The sequence below is a fragment of the Triturus cristatus genome, chromosome 4_2 (genome assembly GCF_964204655.1).
Source record: "Triturus cristatus chromosome 4_2, aTriCri1.1, whole genome shotgun sequence".
Lineage (NCBI taxonomy): Eukaryota > Metazoa > Chordata > Amphibia > Caudata > Salamandridae > Triturus > Triturus cristatus.
The window spans coordinates 93307366-93322325 of record NC_140586.1 but is presented as its reverse complement, the minus strand read 5'-3'; the positions used below and the strand labels follow the sequence as shown (position 1 = coordinate 93322325).

The 14960-nt window shown below is 39.8% G+C and overlaps 1 protein-coding gene across 13 annotated transcripts in view; it reads left to right on the top strand.

The window, feature by feature from the left end:
* Nucleotides 1-14960, top strand: part of CACNA1A (calcium voltage-gated channel subunit alpha1 A) — a 1220168-nt gene that overhangs the window by 681365 nt on the left and 523843 nt on the right. The window lies entirely within an intron of this gene.

Genomic DNA, 14960 nt, shown 5'->3' with positions numbered 1-14960 from the left:
CAGGCCTTGTGACAGCAATGCCATGATGAGCATCTGCAGGGCATGAAAGATCCCAGCTACATCTCACTGGTGTGCAGCCATGGCAGCCTTTCTTTCCGCCTGCATCCGCTCCATGTTCTCCATGATCCTCTGCATGTGTCCCAACTCCCGGGTGACATCGCTGGAGCCACTCTGACTAGACACTTGTTCTTGTCTCAGAGTCATGACTCCAGCGATATCAGCCATGGCTTGTTGGAGAGCATGGAGCGGACTGTGGGTGTCCGTTAGGGACTGTAAGTGGGCCCTCATGGAACTTAGACACCCACGTATGGCATCTAGTTTGGCTGCCATGAGGTCGAACCCCACCCGCACCTGATCAACCATCTCCTTCTGGCCCCCTAACACACGGCGTTGGAATGCCATGTGTTGGTCATGGGGGTCCTGGAAGACAGCCGTGGTGGTGGGTGCTTCCTGCTGTGTAGTCTGTGCAGGGGGCGGGGTCTCCTCGATGCAGCTGGGCTGCCCTGCTCCTGGGGGTGGGGTGCTGAGGGTGTCCATGAGCTGTTGCAGGGCGTCGGTGTCGATGGTGTGGAGGTCTTCTTCATCATCAGTGAAGAGATGTATGGTCTGCTCTGCAGGAGCTGTTGATTCTCCCTCTGCAATGTAAAGGGGAGATGCAGTTTAACAGTGTGTTACATGTATGTTCACGCATTGGACAAGTTTATAGACAGACTGCGTGACAATGTACATTGTGACTGTTTGGGAGGAGATGCCTATTTGATGCGGGACACTGGACATTTCTGCACCATCAGGGATGTGGGGTTGTACTTGTACATTATCATCTCACAGTTTCCTGCTATGCCAAATGTGATTGGCCAGTTTCTACACAAAAGCGGCAGCAGTTGTGTCTTCTGTTCTGTTGTGAAAGTGTTGCAGTTTGCACCACATTGTTGTCAATGTTGATGTGCTCTGATTCTTATGTGTGTGGGCGCATTGTGAGAAAGTCGCCCCTGCAGCCCTGATTTTGCTGGCCCTTATCCCTTTCAGGCGGTGTGCCTTTCACTTCTGTGCTCATACAGTGCTGAGATGTTGCAGACTTGGGTAAATTGGGCTCTTGGTGGGAGTTGGGACTCTTGGGCATGGTTTGTCCGTAGATGTCTTGTTGACGTCAGGGGTTGTTTGTGCACGTGGATGTGTCAGAGTGTGACCTGCTCCTTTACGGATGTGGTCCACACTCAGCCACCTCAGTGCCGTGGTGTGCACCATGTCATGAAGATTGGACTGCAGCCATGCTAATCGTCATGCAGTGTCACTTGCATTGTCAGTGTGGCTCATGGACCCGCAGCTTTGCTGGGTTCAGCACATGTGCATGGGTTTGTTGTGAGATTAGTGATGTGTGGGGAGGGCCCCCTCTGGGCACATTTTCCACGGGGGCTACTTGCTGTTTCTATGAGTGCGGCAGTATGCCAAGGAGATCAGGGACATGATCCAGAGTCATGTGGGTGTGCACTGTGCTATACCTAATTGTGCATGGGTGCCATTGTGCCCATCTCCCCCGTCCCCCAGTCCCTCGTCATTACTCACCCTGTTGTTGTTGGGTCAGGTCATGTTGAGCAGTGTCCGGTCTCCCAACTCCTGCCACCGTCTCCCCACTGATGACTGTAGACACCATTTCCTCCATCTCATCCAGCTCCTTCTGTGGTGCTAGACTCCCACCTCCAGTCTGCATTGCGGCTTTCCGGTTGTTAGGGAGTTTCAGCTTGGGTTTGGGCTTCACATCATTCCAGCACTTCTTGCAGTCGTCCACTTCCCTTCTCTTCACTCCAACTGCATTCACCTTGGCCAAGATGGACTGCCATATTGCATTTTTAGTTGTCAATGACACAGTGGAGGTGATGAACAGTTGTTGTTGGTGTTCTATCACCTCCGTAATCAGGATCTTGTTTTCCTGCGGACTGAATCGCGCGTTCCTCTTCTTCTTCTCCTTGTCCTTCTCCTTCCCCGAGGTCCCTGGCTGGTCTTCCAGGGGGTTTGTGGGGTTCTGGTTGGCCTCTGTAGTTGCTGCAGCTTCCTCCATGGTGCTTCTCAGTTGTTTTTTTTTTATTTTTTTGTGTGTTTTTTGCAGCTTTTATGGTGAATTTTCCTGCCTGACATGGGAATAGCAAGCCTGGTGCTGATTATCGCTGATATTTTTATCGCTGTTGGGCCCATCGGAACTTTTTTCACGTTCGGGTTTCCTTTTTTATCGGTGTCCCGGTAAGTTTAACGCGGACATTTGACTCATTATCGGGAAACTATTGCCTGTTGCCGGCATGTTGAGAATACACCGTTAACACAGCGTTAGTTTCCCACTATAGGCGGCGTTATGTGAAATTGCGTTAACCTAGGTTGGCGATAATTATCACCCGTTCTTGAGAATATCCCTCATTGGGTGTAATCTTGCCTATTTTGCACTAGATCTTTTTGGAGGTTATAGGAATTTTATCACAAAAGGGGTCTATCTTGTACCTGTCTACTTATTTATAGCTATGAATCTGTGGTCACATTGGCTTCAACTTACCTACTGTAGTTGGAGTTCAATCAGTTAATTGACAAGAAATTTCCATGAATACTTATCAACTGCAGGGAAATATTTCCTGTATCTACATGTTCTTCTCTTTCTGTGTCCTCTGTAGTGATTAAAGTGACGGTCCCCTGATGAAGGCATTCCCGACACAACGCGTGTAATGTCTATACACCGTCGGCCTTTGTGCCTATATATTGTCAAGAAAAAACATTTTTTTTCAGATATTCAAGTTTATCATACTGTGAACTAAATTGCCATTGTATCAAAACTTAATGAATTGGCGTATTGTGCATTAAGTCAGATGTGCTCAAGATTAGCACGCTAAGCAGGAATAAATGATTGACAACTGTTCCACAATATAATAGAATAATTCATGTATTGACTACTGTTCAGGAAATTTAAATTATGTACTATGTTTTTGAAGAAGTGAATATTTCTAATAACTTTTATATAAAAGATTTAAAAATATTTTGTAATAATATCATGAGCAGCTCTTTAAGTCATTTAATGAATTACAATTTAATTGTTTGCTGCTTGTATGCCTGCACAGATTTTTTGTTCTTTGTCTGTTGCCCAAGTTTGTGTTTAAAATATCAGATGTTGGATACTAACTATCCTATCTTAAAAGTCATGGGGTCTATTTTACACCATTGGCTTCAATTTTAGGTGCTGCGTACATTGTGCTTCAAAGCTTATTTTACAGTTAGATTACAATTTTTTTGTGGCACACAATTACAGTAATTATTCAAATCACAAACCATAAAACACGCAAGGACTGATAATCAGTTGGGCTCTTGTTCTTCTTTTATTGTTCCTCATTTCCTCCAATCCCATATGCCAACGCGTTTCGCCATGGTAAGATTAACCTACGGCTTCATTAGGGCTGGAAGTAATACAGTGTACGCATTTGTAATCACAATAAATGGTGCATTACATTTAAACTATAGAGCCCACATTTGTGACAGCCTAATGCCAATGAATTATTCAAGCCATTCATTATGTGCAACATGTTGTTACATATGCAATTATGAATACGAAACGTATTCGTTTGATACGTATCTTGGGAAGATTTACTATTCATCCAGTTCTCCAGTGAATTGTGACCAGGCTATTAGTTTCTTTCATTGCAACCATAGTGTAAGTTATATCTATAAAACCCGTGTAAAAAATATCAAAGTACGTCTTCCGACGCAAGTACCTCAAAGTTCCTCAGAATATGTTCCTGGCAAAATATAAATAAATTCTATTAATAACACTAGATTTATGAGGCAAAAGGTTCATTTGTTCCAAATATTTGATCATTAGTAACAATATTATTGCTATTCATTAAAGAGCCATACCTTATTGCAGACAGCTCTCAGTTTTGTAACTAAATCTTCCTTCCTTATAGTTTTTTACAGATATCCCAGTGATAATAGAATCCAAGTTTAAATCAAAAATAACGTCATGTTATACTCCGCCTATTGTACCACACTCAAGCGTCATAAAAAATGTACTTATTCAGTTTATCAGGCCATTCTGAATTAAGTTCTAAAGCGTAACGCTAGATCCGCTATGTCAATATAATATTAAGTCACACTCGATCTATGCCCCAAGATGACTCGTAACTACTCTTGCAAACATCAAAGTAATCACCATAAATAAATTGGTTTCAATATACTCTCGCCGCTCGAGAAGTATTACAAATATCATAATGAGCCTAACTGGAGTCTTCTTACCAATTAGTTCCGACTCCACGTGTACTTCGAAATATCTCCAAACGCCGTCTGCCACCATAAAATAAATAAACCGTTTCTTCCAAGTCCTGGCGGGAAGAGTCAGTAACGAAAAGAGCATATTAACCACTCTTCTACGTGGTATACTTTCGTATTTTGTTAATGAAAAAATACAACTAACATTGATCCTACCTTCAACTGAGGAAGCTTCTCACCCGAGTACAGGTGACGATTGCTCACTTTCGGGTTTCCGGGACAGATAAAGAGTGTCCGAGATAAAAAAGGGACTCAGACATACTCTATAACGTCAGCGCCATCTTGAAATGGCATATACTTGCCGTTTAGGTTGACTATGAGTAGTTAATTCACTTCTATAATGAAATGAGAGTATCTTACAGACAAAAATCGTTCACATTTTAGAAAAATAACTCCTCTCTAATAATCCTTATATGTCCCAAAACATGAGGTCAATATTATTCTATTTCTATGTTTATACTAGATGATTCTCTAGCGGCGCAATCACAATATCTAACATGCAAGAATATAGGTACTGTTTCACTAATTATTATCTTCAGTTTTCCTTCATACATCAAATTAAATGATGAAATAATAACTACTGCATAAACCATGCCTCAATAGTAACAAGCAATCATATTTCATTATAAAATATTACTTATTGTTCCATTTAGGCACCCCAACTTTATCATGGTCGTCGTTATTCCAAATAATTGCTTACACTAAAGGGTGAATTATGGTCCACTATAAATCAAAATAAAAGAACATAACAAAGTCAATAAACTTTATCAATCTTTGGAAGTTCATTGTCTTACAAGACTCAATCGCCCAAAAAATATTGTAGCTCCTGATCAAAATTCAAGCCGTCCTCTACGGCCCTCAAACGCATGCTCCACTTTGCCTCATGCCTCCTCAGCTTGAGTTCTCTGTTGCCACCACGTGGATCTATTTTAACGTGCTCTATCCCAAAGAATTTAAAACTTTTGCTATAATCCTGGGATGCGCAATTGTGTACATGTTCTGCAATAGGATACCTTATATCATTGTTTTTAATTGCTCTTAAATGTTCACTGATACGTTCCTTTAGCATACGTATTGTGCTACCTACATATATTTTGGTACATTTGCATTCAATTATGTAAACAACATATTTAGTACTGCAAGTTATGTTCATTAGTATATCATATACTTGACTATTATTGATTTGAAAATGCTTGGTTTTGTCTTTGGCACATCTGCACATCCCACAATGCCCACATTTGAAAAAACCTTTTGAGTATTGATCCAACCAGATCTCTGGTTGCTTCCTTAATGGGTAACTTGGACTTAACAGAGTACCTAGGGTTCTACCTCTACGAAATGTGATTTGCGGTGACGCACCAATATGGTTTACTAAATTTTTGTCCATCTTTAAAATGTGACAATTCTTGTTCATGCTTTTGCGTAAAATATTTCCAATCGGTGTAAAATCAGTGATAATTCTGACAGGTTGTTCAGTACATGAATTATTTATAGCTGGTTTCAAATTGTGAGTCTTCACTGCAGTTTCTTCTTGCCCTGATCATTTCTCCGGAGAAATGATCAGGGCAAGAAGAAACTGCAGTGAAGACTCACAATTTGAGGAATGTATTAATGACATGGAAAAGAGATTTATACAAAGAGGTTACGGTAAACGGGATATACACATAGCGAAGGATAGGGCTTTGAGAACTAAACGCATATCCACTTTGACACCTGCTATAAATAATTCATGTACTGAACAACCTGTCAGAACTATCACTGATTTTACACCGAGTGGAAATATTTTACGCAAAAGCATGAACAAGCATTGGCACATTTTAAAGATGGACAAAACTTTAGTAAACCATATTGGTGCGTCACCGCAAATCACATTTTGTAGAGGTAGAACCCTAGGTACTCTGTTAAGTCCAAGTTACCCATTAAGGAAGCAACCAGAGATCTGGTTGGATCAATACTCAAAAAGTTTTTTCAAATGTGGGTATTGTGGGATGTGCAGATGTGCCAAAGACAAAACCAAGCATTTTCAAATCAATAATAGTAAAGTATATGATATACTAATGAACATAACTTGCAGTACTAAATATGTTGTTTACATAATTGAATGCAAATGTACCAAAATATATGTAGGTAGCATAATACGTATGCTAAAGGAACGTGTCAGTGAACATTTAAGAGCAATTAAAAACAATGATATAAGGTATCCTATTGCAGAACATGTACACAATTGCGCATCCCAGGATTATAGCAAAAGTTTTAAATTCTTTGGGATAGAGCACGTTAAAATAGATCCACGTGGTGGCAACAGAGAACTCAAGCTGAGGAGGCATGAGGCAAAGTGGATTATGTGTTTGAGGGCCGTAGAGGACGGCTTGAATTTTGATCAGGAGCTACAATATTTTTTGGGCGATTGAGTCTTTTAAGACAATGAACTTCCAAAGATTGATAAAGTTTATTGACTTTGTTATGTTCTTTTATTTTGATTTATAGTGACCATAATTCACTCTTTAGTGTAAGCAATTATTTGGAATAACGACGACCATGATAAAGTTGGGGTGCCTAAATGGAGCAATAAGTAATATTTTATAATGAAATATGATTGCTTGTTACTATTGAGGCATGGTTTATGCAGTAGTTATTATTTCATCATTTAATTTGATGTATGAAGGAAAACTGAAGATAATAATTAGTGAAACAGTACCTATATTCTTGCATGTTAGATATTGTGATTGCGCCGCTAGAGAATCATCTAGTATAAACATAGAAATAGAATAATATTGACCTCATGTTTTGGGGCATCTAAGGATTATTAGAGAGGAGTTATTTTTCTAAAATGTGAACGATTTTTGTCTGTAAGAAACTCTCATTTCATTATAGCAGTGAATTAACTACTCATAGTCAACCTAAGCGGCAAGTAATTGCCATTTCAAGATGGCGCTGACGTTATAGAGTATGTCTGAGTCCCTTTTTTATCTCGGACACTCTTTATCTGTCCCGGAAACCCGGAAGTGAGCGATCGTCACCTGTACTCGGGTGAGAAGCTTCCTCAGTTGAAGGTAGGATCAATGTTAGTTGTATTTTTTCATTAACAAAATACGAAAGTATACCACGTAGAAGAGTGGTTAATATGCTCTTTTCGTTACTGACTCTTCCCGCCAGGACTTGGAAGAAACGGTTTATTTATTTTATGGTGGCAGACGGCGTTTGGAGATATTTCGAAGTACACGTGGAGTCGGAACTAATTGGTAAGAAGACTCCAGTTAGGCTCATTATGATATTTGTAATACTTCTCGAGCGGCGAGAGTATTTTGAAACCAATTTATTTATGGTGATTACTTTGATGTTTGCAAGAGTAGTTACGAGTCATCTTGGGGCATAGATCGAGTGTGACTTAATATTATATTGACATAGCGGATCTAGCGTTATGCTTTAGAACTTAATTCAGAATGGCCTGATAAACTGAATAAGTACACTTTTTATGACGCTTGAGTGTGGTACAATAGACGGAGTATAACATGACGTTATATTTGATTTAGACTTGGATTCTATTATCACTGGGATATCTGTAAAGAACTATAAGGAAGGAAGATTTAGTTACAAAACTGAGAGCTGTCTGCAATAAGGTATGGCTCTTTAATGAATAGCAATAATATTGTTACTAATGATCAAATATTTGGAACAAATGAACCTTTTGCCTCATAAATCTAGAGTTATTAATAGATTTTATTTATATTTTGCCAAGAACAAATTCTGAGGAACTTTGAGGTACTTGCGTCGGAAGACGTACTTTGATATTTTTTACACGGGTTTTATAGATATAACTTACACTATGGTTGCAATGAAGGAAACTAATAGCCTGGTCACAATTCACTGGAGAACTGGATGAATAGTAAATCTTCCCAAGATATGTATCAAACGAATACGTTTCGTATTCATAATTGCATATGTAACAACATGTTGCACATAATGAATGGCTTGAATAATTCATTGGCATAAGGCTGTCACAAATGTGGGCTCTATGGTTTAAATGTAATGCACCATTTATTGTGATTACAAATGTGTACTCTGTGTTACTTCCAGCCCTAATGAAGCCGTAGGTAAATCCTACCACAGCGAAATGCGTTGGCATATGGGATTGGAGGAAATGAGGAACAATAAAAGAAGAAAAAGAGCCCAACTGATTTTCAGTCCTTGCGTGTTTTATGATTTGTGATTTGAATGATTACTGTAATTGTGTGCTCCAAAAAAATTGTAATCTAGCTGTTCAGTCTTTGGATTGAGTTTAGGTAAGTAGGGTGTTCTCTTCCCCTATCTTTTGGATGCACCTTAGATCTTATACTTGGAGGTTAATTTAGTGTGATCACTATATGAGCGCCAGTTTTTCCCTGTACACCCAACAGTAATAATTGCTTATTTTACAGTTAATTGAATTTGTCAAAAACTAGGAAATCAGAGCAGTACTTGATAGGGAAACAATGCAAAATCAAATTAATACAAATCTGTTTCTATGCAGCAATCAATAGCCTTTTCTCGCACATTCAACTCAGTACTGACTTTTAGTTATAACTCAGTAGACTCGTGCCATAAGGCAGTTTATTGTAAAGCTTATTTTGTGTTCAGAACAGTCGCCCTATCAGAATACCACAGCACAGAATATTTGTCTGTAAGATATGTTGGACAGAAGAGACTTTGGTGATTTCCCTTGGTTCAACCCAGTGGGTAAAGCTCATCCTATTGTGTTGTGATTTAAGTGTTATTCTTAGTACACTAACGTGCAAAGTTTATGAGCCTACCACTACTATAGTAATAACAAGGTGACTTGGGATTTCAATCACATCATTTCAACACAATTTATACATCAATTTAGTGCTTTCAGAAGAGGTGCAGGGTAAGGTTTTCATGAGGCTAATGCACTGCTGAAACCAAATACTTTTGCTCAGAGTTGCCTCTGGTTTACTCTCCACTTAAGAGATTTGCTTCACTACCATCTTTTCAAGGCCTATATATATATATCTATATATATATCCAACGCAGAAAAGACTTTACATTGATTTGATGTTAGATAATTCCTGTGTTCTGCAGCAGTGGTTCTTAACCTGGAGTCTGTGGACACTTGGGCATACAAAATGACTACTCAGGGAACTGTTTAGAAAATTCAAGAATACTAGCAGATTAATAAAATATATACTTAAAAACTCAGTGTTGAAAAATGTAAATTTTAAAATGCTCTGTAAATGTCAAGGAGTTTGAAACTGAAGGCTCAACACTAAGGGCCGATTTCGAGTTTGGCAAACAGAATACTCTGTCTCAAAGACGAGAGACTAGGGGCCATATGTATGAAAATGCCCATTTGCGATTCTCAAATAGCGATTTTTTGTGAATCGCTATTTGGGAATCGCAAAACCCTATGTATGTAGGATTTGCTATACATTTTGCGAATCCTACATATTCCTTATTGCGAATCGCAAATTGCGATTTGCAATTAAGGAATACCTCCCCATTCATTCCTATGGGCCTAGAAGCCCATCGGGATGAATGGGAAGACATTCTCAATTTGCGATTCCCAATTAGAGAATCGCAAATTGGGAATGCAATTTCAAGGGTGCCAGGGTGTCAAAAGGGCACCCTGTTGCACCCCTGAAATAAGCATGGGTGCAGATGTGGCGCACATACATGCCCTAAGGGCATGTATGTGAGTCACATGGCACTTTGACAAATGCATAAAAGTGCATTTTTCAAAGAAATCGCAAATTACCACCAACTTGAAGTTGGTGGTAATTTGCAATTCCTTAAGTCCAAATTGCACTTTTTGTGTGCTTTTTACAGTGCATTTAAGTAATCGCAATTTGCGATTCCTTAAATGCAATCGCAAAATAGGGAATTGCAAAATTTGCGATTCCTTATTTTGCATAGGGTGGTTTGTGTCATACATATGACACTGCTGCTTTGCGATCGCAAACGCCGAAATTCTGTGAATTTCGGCATTTGCGATAGCAAAATTGCCTTCATACATATGGCCCCTGGTTGCCTGCCAAACTCTCGTTCCACCCTTTTCATTTATAGGTGGGCAGACCTTAGGTATTCTGTCAATGTATCCTCTGGTTGCGTCATCAGCAGAATTCTTCCACCAACGGCACAACAAAGTAGGTGCCATTGGAAGAATGGAAATACACTCTCTGCTCTGTTTAGGGTGGGCGGTTTAATGCCTTTTTTTCCTATCCATCACCACCAAGAAAAACGTAGTGGTGAGGGACATTCTGTCCAAGCAGGACCTCATCTGTTAGACTACAACCTGTAGTGTTGATAAAGGCATATCTCAAGCAAGTACAAACGGCCAGCATGCAGCATTTTTCCTGGAAAATGGTTTTCCTATTTGTGTGCCTCCAGCTAGAACAATATTTGAGCTTCATGCACTATTCAATAACAAAACTAATTTGTGTTTTTTAAAGATATTGGTTTGCAAATAAATCCCAGAATTATTCTAAAGGGTTGAACACATTTTCATCTGAATCAGCAAATCTCATTATCTGTTATCTTCCCACAGTTCACTATGGTGGTGGAAAGAACTTTGCATTCTCTTAACTTTGGACACTGTCTAAAATTCAGCCTTCAAAAGAGAAAAGATTCTGACCAATTAGACCGACTCTGTATAGACTGTGGAAGGTAAATAAGGGCAGAAAGAAGGTTTGGCCAGAAGGAGTGTGTTCTTAGTCACTACAACTCTTAAAATGAAGGGCAGAACTCAATCTGGGGAATCAGAGTTCACTCTAAAAGTGCATGGTTGCTACTAATGCTCTGTTCAATGAAGTCACCCTGTAAAAACTTTGTATAGAGACAACATTGAGAACAACTCATGCCTTTGTTAAGCACTATTCTTTTGATGCGCAGTTGACAGTGGCACAAACAGTGCTTTGAAACCTGTGTGCTTAAGATGAGCTGAATTCCCCAAACCAAAAAAGCTTATGGCTGTTTCAAATGTTAGTGAGTGTGTACATACACTGCTGTTTAACATTGTCTAGAGACGTTTCCCTGCCTGACAATGGAGAATATTCAAGCATGTGAATCTATGAACGATTCCTGTACTGGAGAACCATAGTTATTGGCAAGTAACTTTTCTCTTTTTGTTTAGAAGAATTAAGCTATTTGGAACATTTTGGAATGTTGCTGCCAGGACGAAAATATTCTAAATCCTATATAGAAAGATGAACAGTTTCTTAGATAACTGAGAGTTATTCCGTGAAAGATATCCCCTTTACTCCTTCCCCCCACTTACCCCAGTAACGATTGCAAGACATTGTAGACAGGGCTAACAAAGCTTCTATGACCTACTGGAGACCAATTTGCAAAGCTGCAGCACGAGCCACCATTCACATTTTATCAAGACATTATTCTTTAGGTTCTAGCTCCAGGCAGATGTCCACTTTGGCAACCCCATGTTTAAAGAAATGTTTTGTTGAACTCATGAATGCAATATTTCCTCATGAGTGGTTCTTGTGGATCAGATAACGCCTGTATTCTATGCCATTCAGTTACAGCACCTTTTCAAACTGCTTTTCGTCTACTGGCCAAAAATAACTCACTACTCTGGGTAGGATCTGGAGGGCAGAAGAAACACGATGGGTGAAAAGCAGTGCAGGCTGAGAGCAGGGGATGCTCCTAAAGCCTATTTTTCCAAGTTCCTAAAGTAATAGTGCTAGAGCAACTTCTCATTTACTGGTGCTTGCAAGGATAGCAGTACAACAATGGGAATAAGCTACAGAGAGAGGTGAAGGATACATTTTAAACACAGTAGTCACGATTCGCAAAGGTAAAGTTAGACCAAAAGTCTAACGTTACTACTTTTCAGTACTCACAAAGGTGAGTTACTACTAGTAAAGTTACACTTTTGGTCTAAGTTTCCCTTTGTGAATATCAAAAAGTGGTAAAGTTACACTTTTGGTCTGAGCTTACCTTTGTGAATACCTAAAAGTAGTAAACTAACACAAAAAGTGTAAATTTACCTTTGTGAATCGGGCCCTGAGAGCCTTGAGACACATGCTTGAGTGAGAGATAAAGGTGAAGAGAGAAGGTGCAGAGAGTAGTTTAATCTGCAGAGTGGAAACATTGATCCAAGAGGAACGGAGACGGAGAATTGAAATATCATTTCAGGGTAGGAGACAGAAATGTTCTATAAAAGTGGCGGTTGTGGTCTGCTTTTTCCTGAGACACCCAGGCGTACCATTTGACGATCCCAACAGCGTGTACCTGAACCAAACTTAAGGAGTCATGTTATGTATTTTGTCAATTGTCTTGAAAGCCAGTATCATGGTCAAGGGAGGAATGGGTGTCAATATCTGAAGACACTAAGGCACGGAAGCCATTATTTAATTATTTTTCTCCTTTTGGACTGTCATGTGAAGATGCAGACAGAAAATCTTGTACAACTGGTGGTACAAGAGTGAAGTTTTCCATCTGTTTAAGCTTTGTATTGGATGCTCTCTCCACATATTCCTTACTTAAACCCTTCCCAGATGCCAGACTGGTTCTGAGGACATTTTCCTTTCACACCCAATCACCAGTACAAATTAGGGCTGTTTCTGTGTCAGTACCAGGGCCATGAGATGACAGTATATGACATCACACTTGGTATATCATTTTCCACTGCATGCTTGAGATCGGCTAATTTCTTTCCTTACTTTTACTGATGCAGAATCCGGAGCGTACCCTTTGTGGTTGTTATTTTCAGCTTTTTGATAATGTCTCTTCCACAATTCTCTGGTTTTAAACAGTTGAATCTTTTAGGTATCAAATGTAAGTTACAAACTGCCATGCAGTGTGTCTGTTCTACCTGTGAAAATTGAACAATGCTTTGTTGTGTGAGTTTTGCCCTTTCATGCTCTTAAAAGCCATCAGGGAGAAAGGGTAAGCCAATGGTGGCTTCCCTTAGGAAGTTCTGGTCAAAATATCCTTCAGACTGTGGAGGAGAGGGACTGTATCTGGGAAATAGAGGACTCCACAATCCCCCCAAAAAACGCAAGAAACATTATTATTGTTCTCGCAAGAAGCTCAAGCGGACCAAGTAAAGTCCGATCTTATCTCATTAATTTGTTACGGTTCTCCAGTTGGATAAACCGGTACATCTTCTCCCCTGTGTTCTTCCACAGAACAGACTGAAGCTTTAAAAGCACGTGATGGCATTCCTGGCCCCACCTCCGCCCTCTGCAGCACTCGCTGTATTCATCAAGGATAATTTGGCACCTATAACTGTGGTCAGCAATCACCAATAACCTGTGCCTTAACTCCAATAGAAACCAGTCTCAAAGCTGCTTCTGAAGTCACCTAGTTTCACAAGAAATCAGGCAGCTCCCATTTTGTCACTGTAGACATTGTCTTTCAAGTTGATACTGATGCCAGTTTTGGAAACTATTCCCCTTGTTCCACTAAAGAAACAAGAAATATTACCCACAACCAAAACCGCAACTGGATCTTACTTAAGGCAAGTTGAATATCCTCAGATTTCTGTACACCTTCAGAAAAACTTCAATGATTTCATCGGCTGCTTTGTTATAATTCATATGCTTTGCAGTATTCATCAACAGGATGATAAAAATGCCATCACTTTTTGCGACAGTATTATAGTCCTTTTCATATACTCATGGACTTACCAAATGGCAATGGACTAAATACTTCTGGAGGGATAGATTTTCCAACTCCACAGGAACTAGCATCTGCTAAAAAATCATCCATTATCGTGGTGCTAAAAAAAGAAAGTGGCTGAGATATTTGCCATTCTACTTTAGACTGAACAGGTGAAGTCCTCCTTCTTCATGAAGAATTTGACAGAAAAGAAATCAGCAGATATATTTCTACCTTTTCATGAGGCTTTACAAGACAGACGGAAAGGTGCCTGGGAGATTGCACAATCAATTCCTAAAATGTGTTTGGCCACTCACAGGTAGAGGACTTCGACTTCCGATCCTGTTTATCCGGCTGCGCGTTCCACGATGGATCAGGCTTCTTCATGAACGAAACAGAGCACCACCACAACTGTCTCTCCTAATAGGGAGACAAAATGTTTATATGTAATTGGTAGGGGAAGTTTTGCTATAGGCAGTATTACATTTATGGCTACCTACACAATTTGTTTAGCCAGTTAAATCCTCGTTTTGTGGAAGGTGGCTGCTTTAGCCACTCCCATCTTGCCAGAACAAAACAGCAAGCCTTTTTTATGAGGTGGGGTAATCTGTCTCTATGCATTTGTGAGGACTGCTGACTTTTTTGGAGCTATAGAGTTCAGCTGAGGAAAAATCTTGAAAGCTAATTCTATCATTGCTAACTCTAGAGCATTTAAATTCAGTTACTTCCTGAGGTGTCCAGATAGCACAAAGACCATCTTGTCTAAATGTTTACCCTATCACTGAATTGAAGCATCAATCACAATCCTCACTGCATGCAGTGTCATGAAAAAAGGAGGAATGAAGGTGGAACGTACAACCCATTCTTTAGATCCATTGCAGCACATGGTTCCAACCTTAACTTTACTTATAGGGGAGGGGGGTAGAAAAATGCATGCAGTCATCGGCTCTATATGTAGCAGATCCTTCCTTGCTGTCTTTCTGTTTGCCTTTGTGTAGCAGTGAATTTTGCAATCATGTTCTCTATAATAACCAGTTTGACCTGTGGCAGAA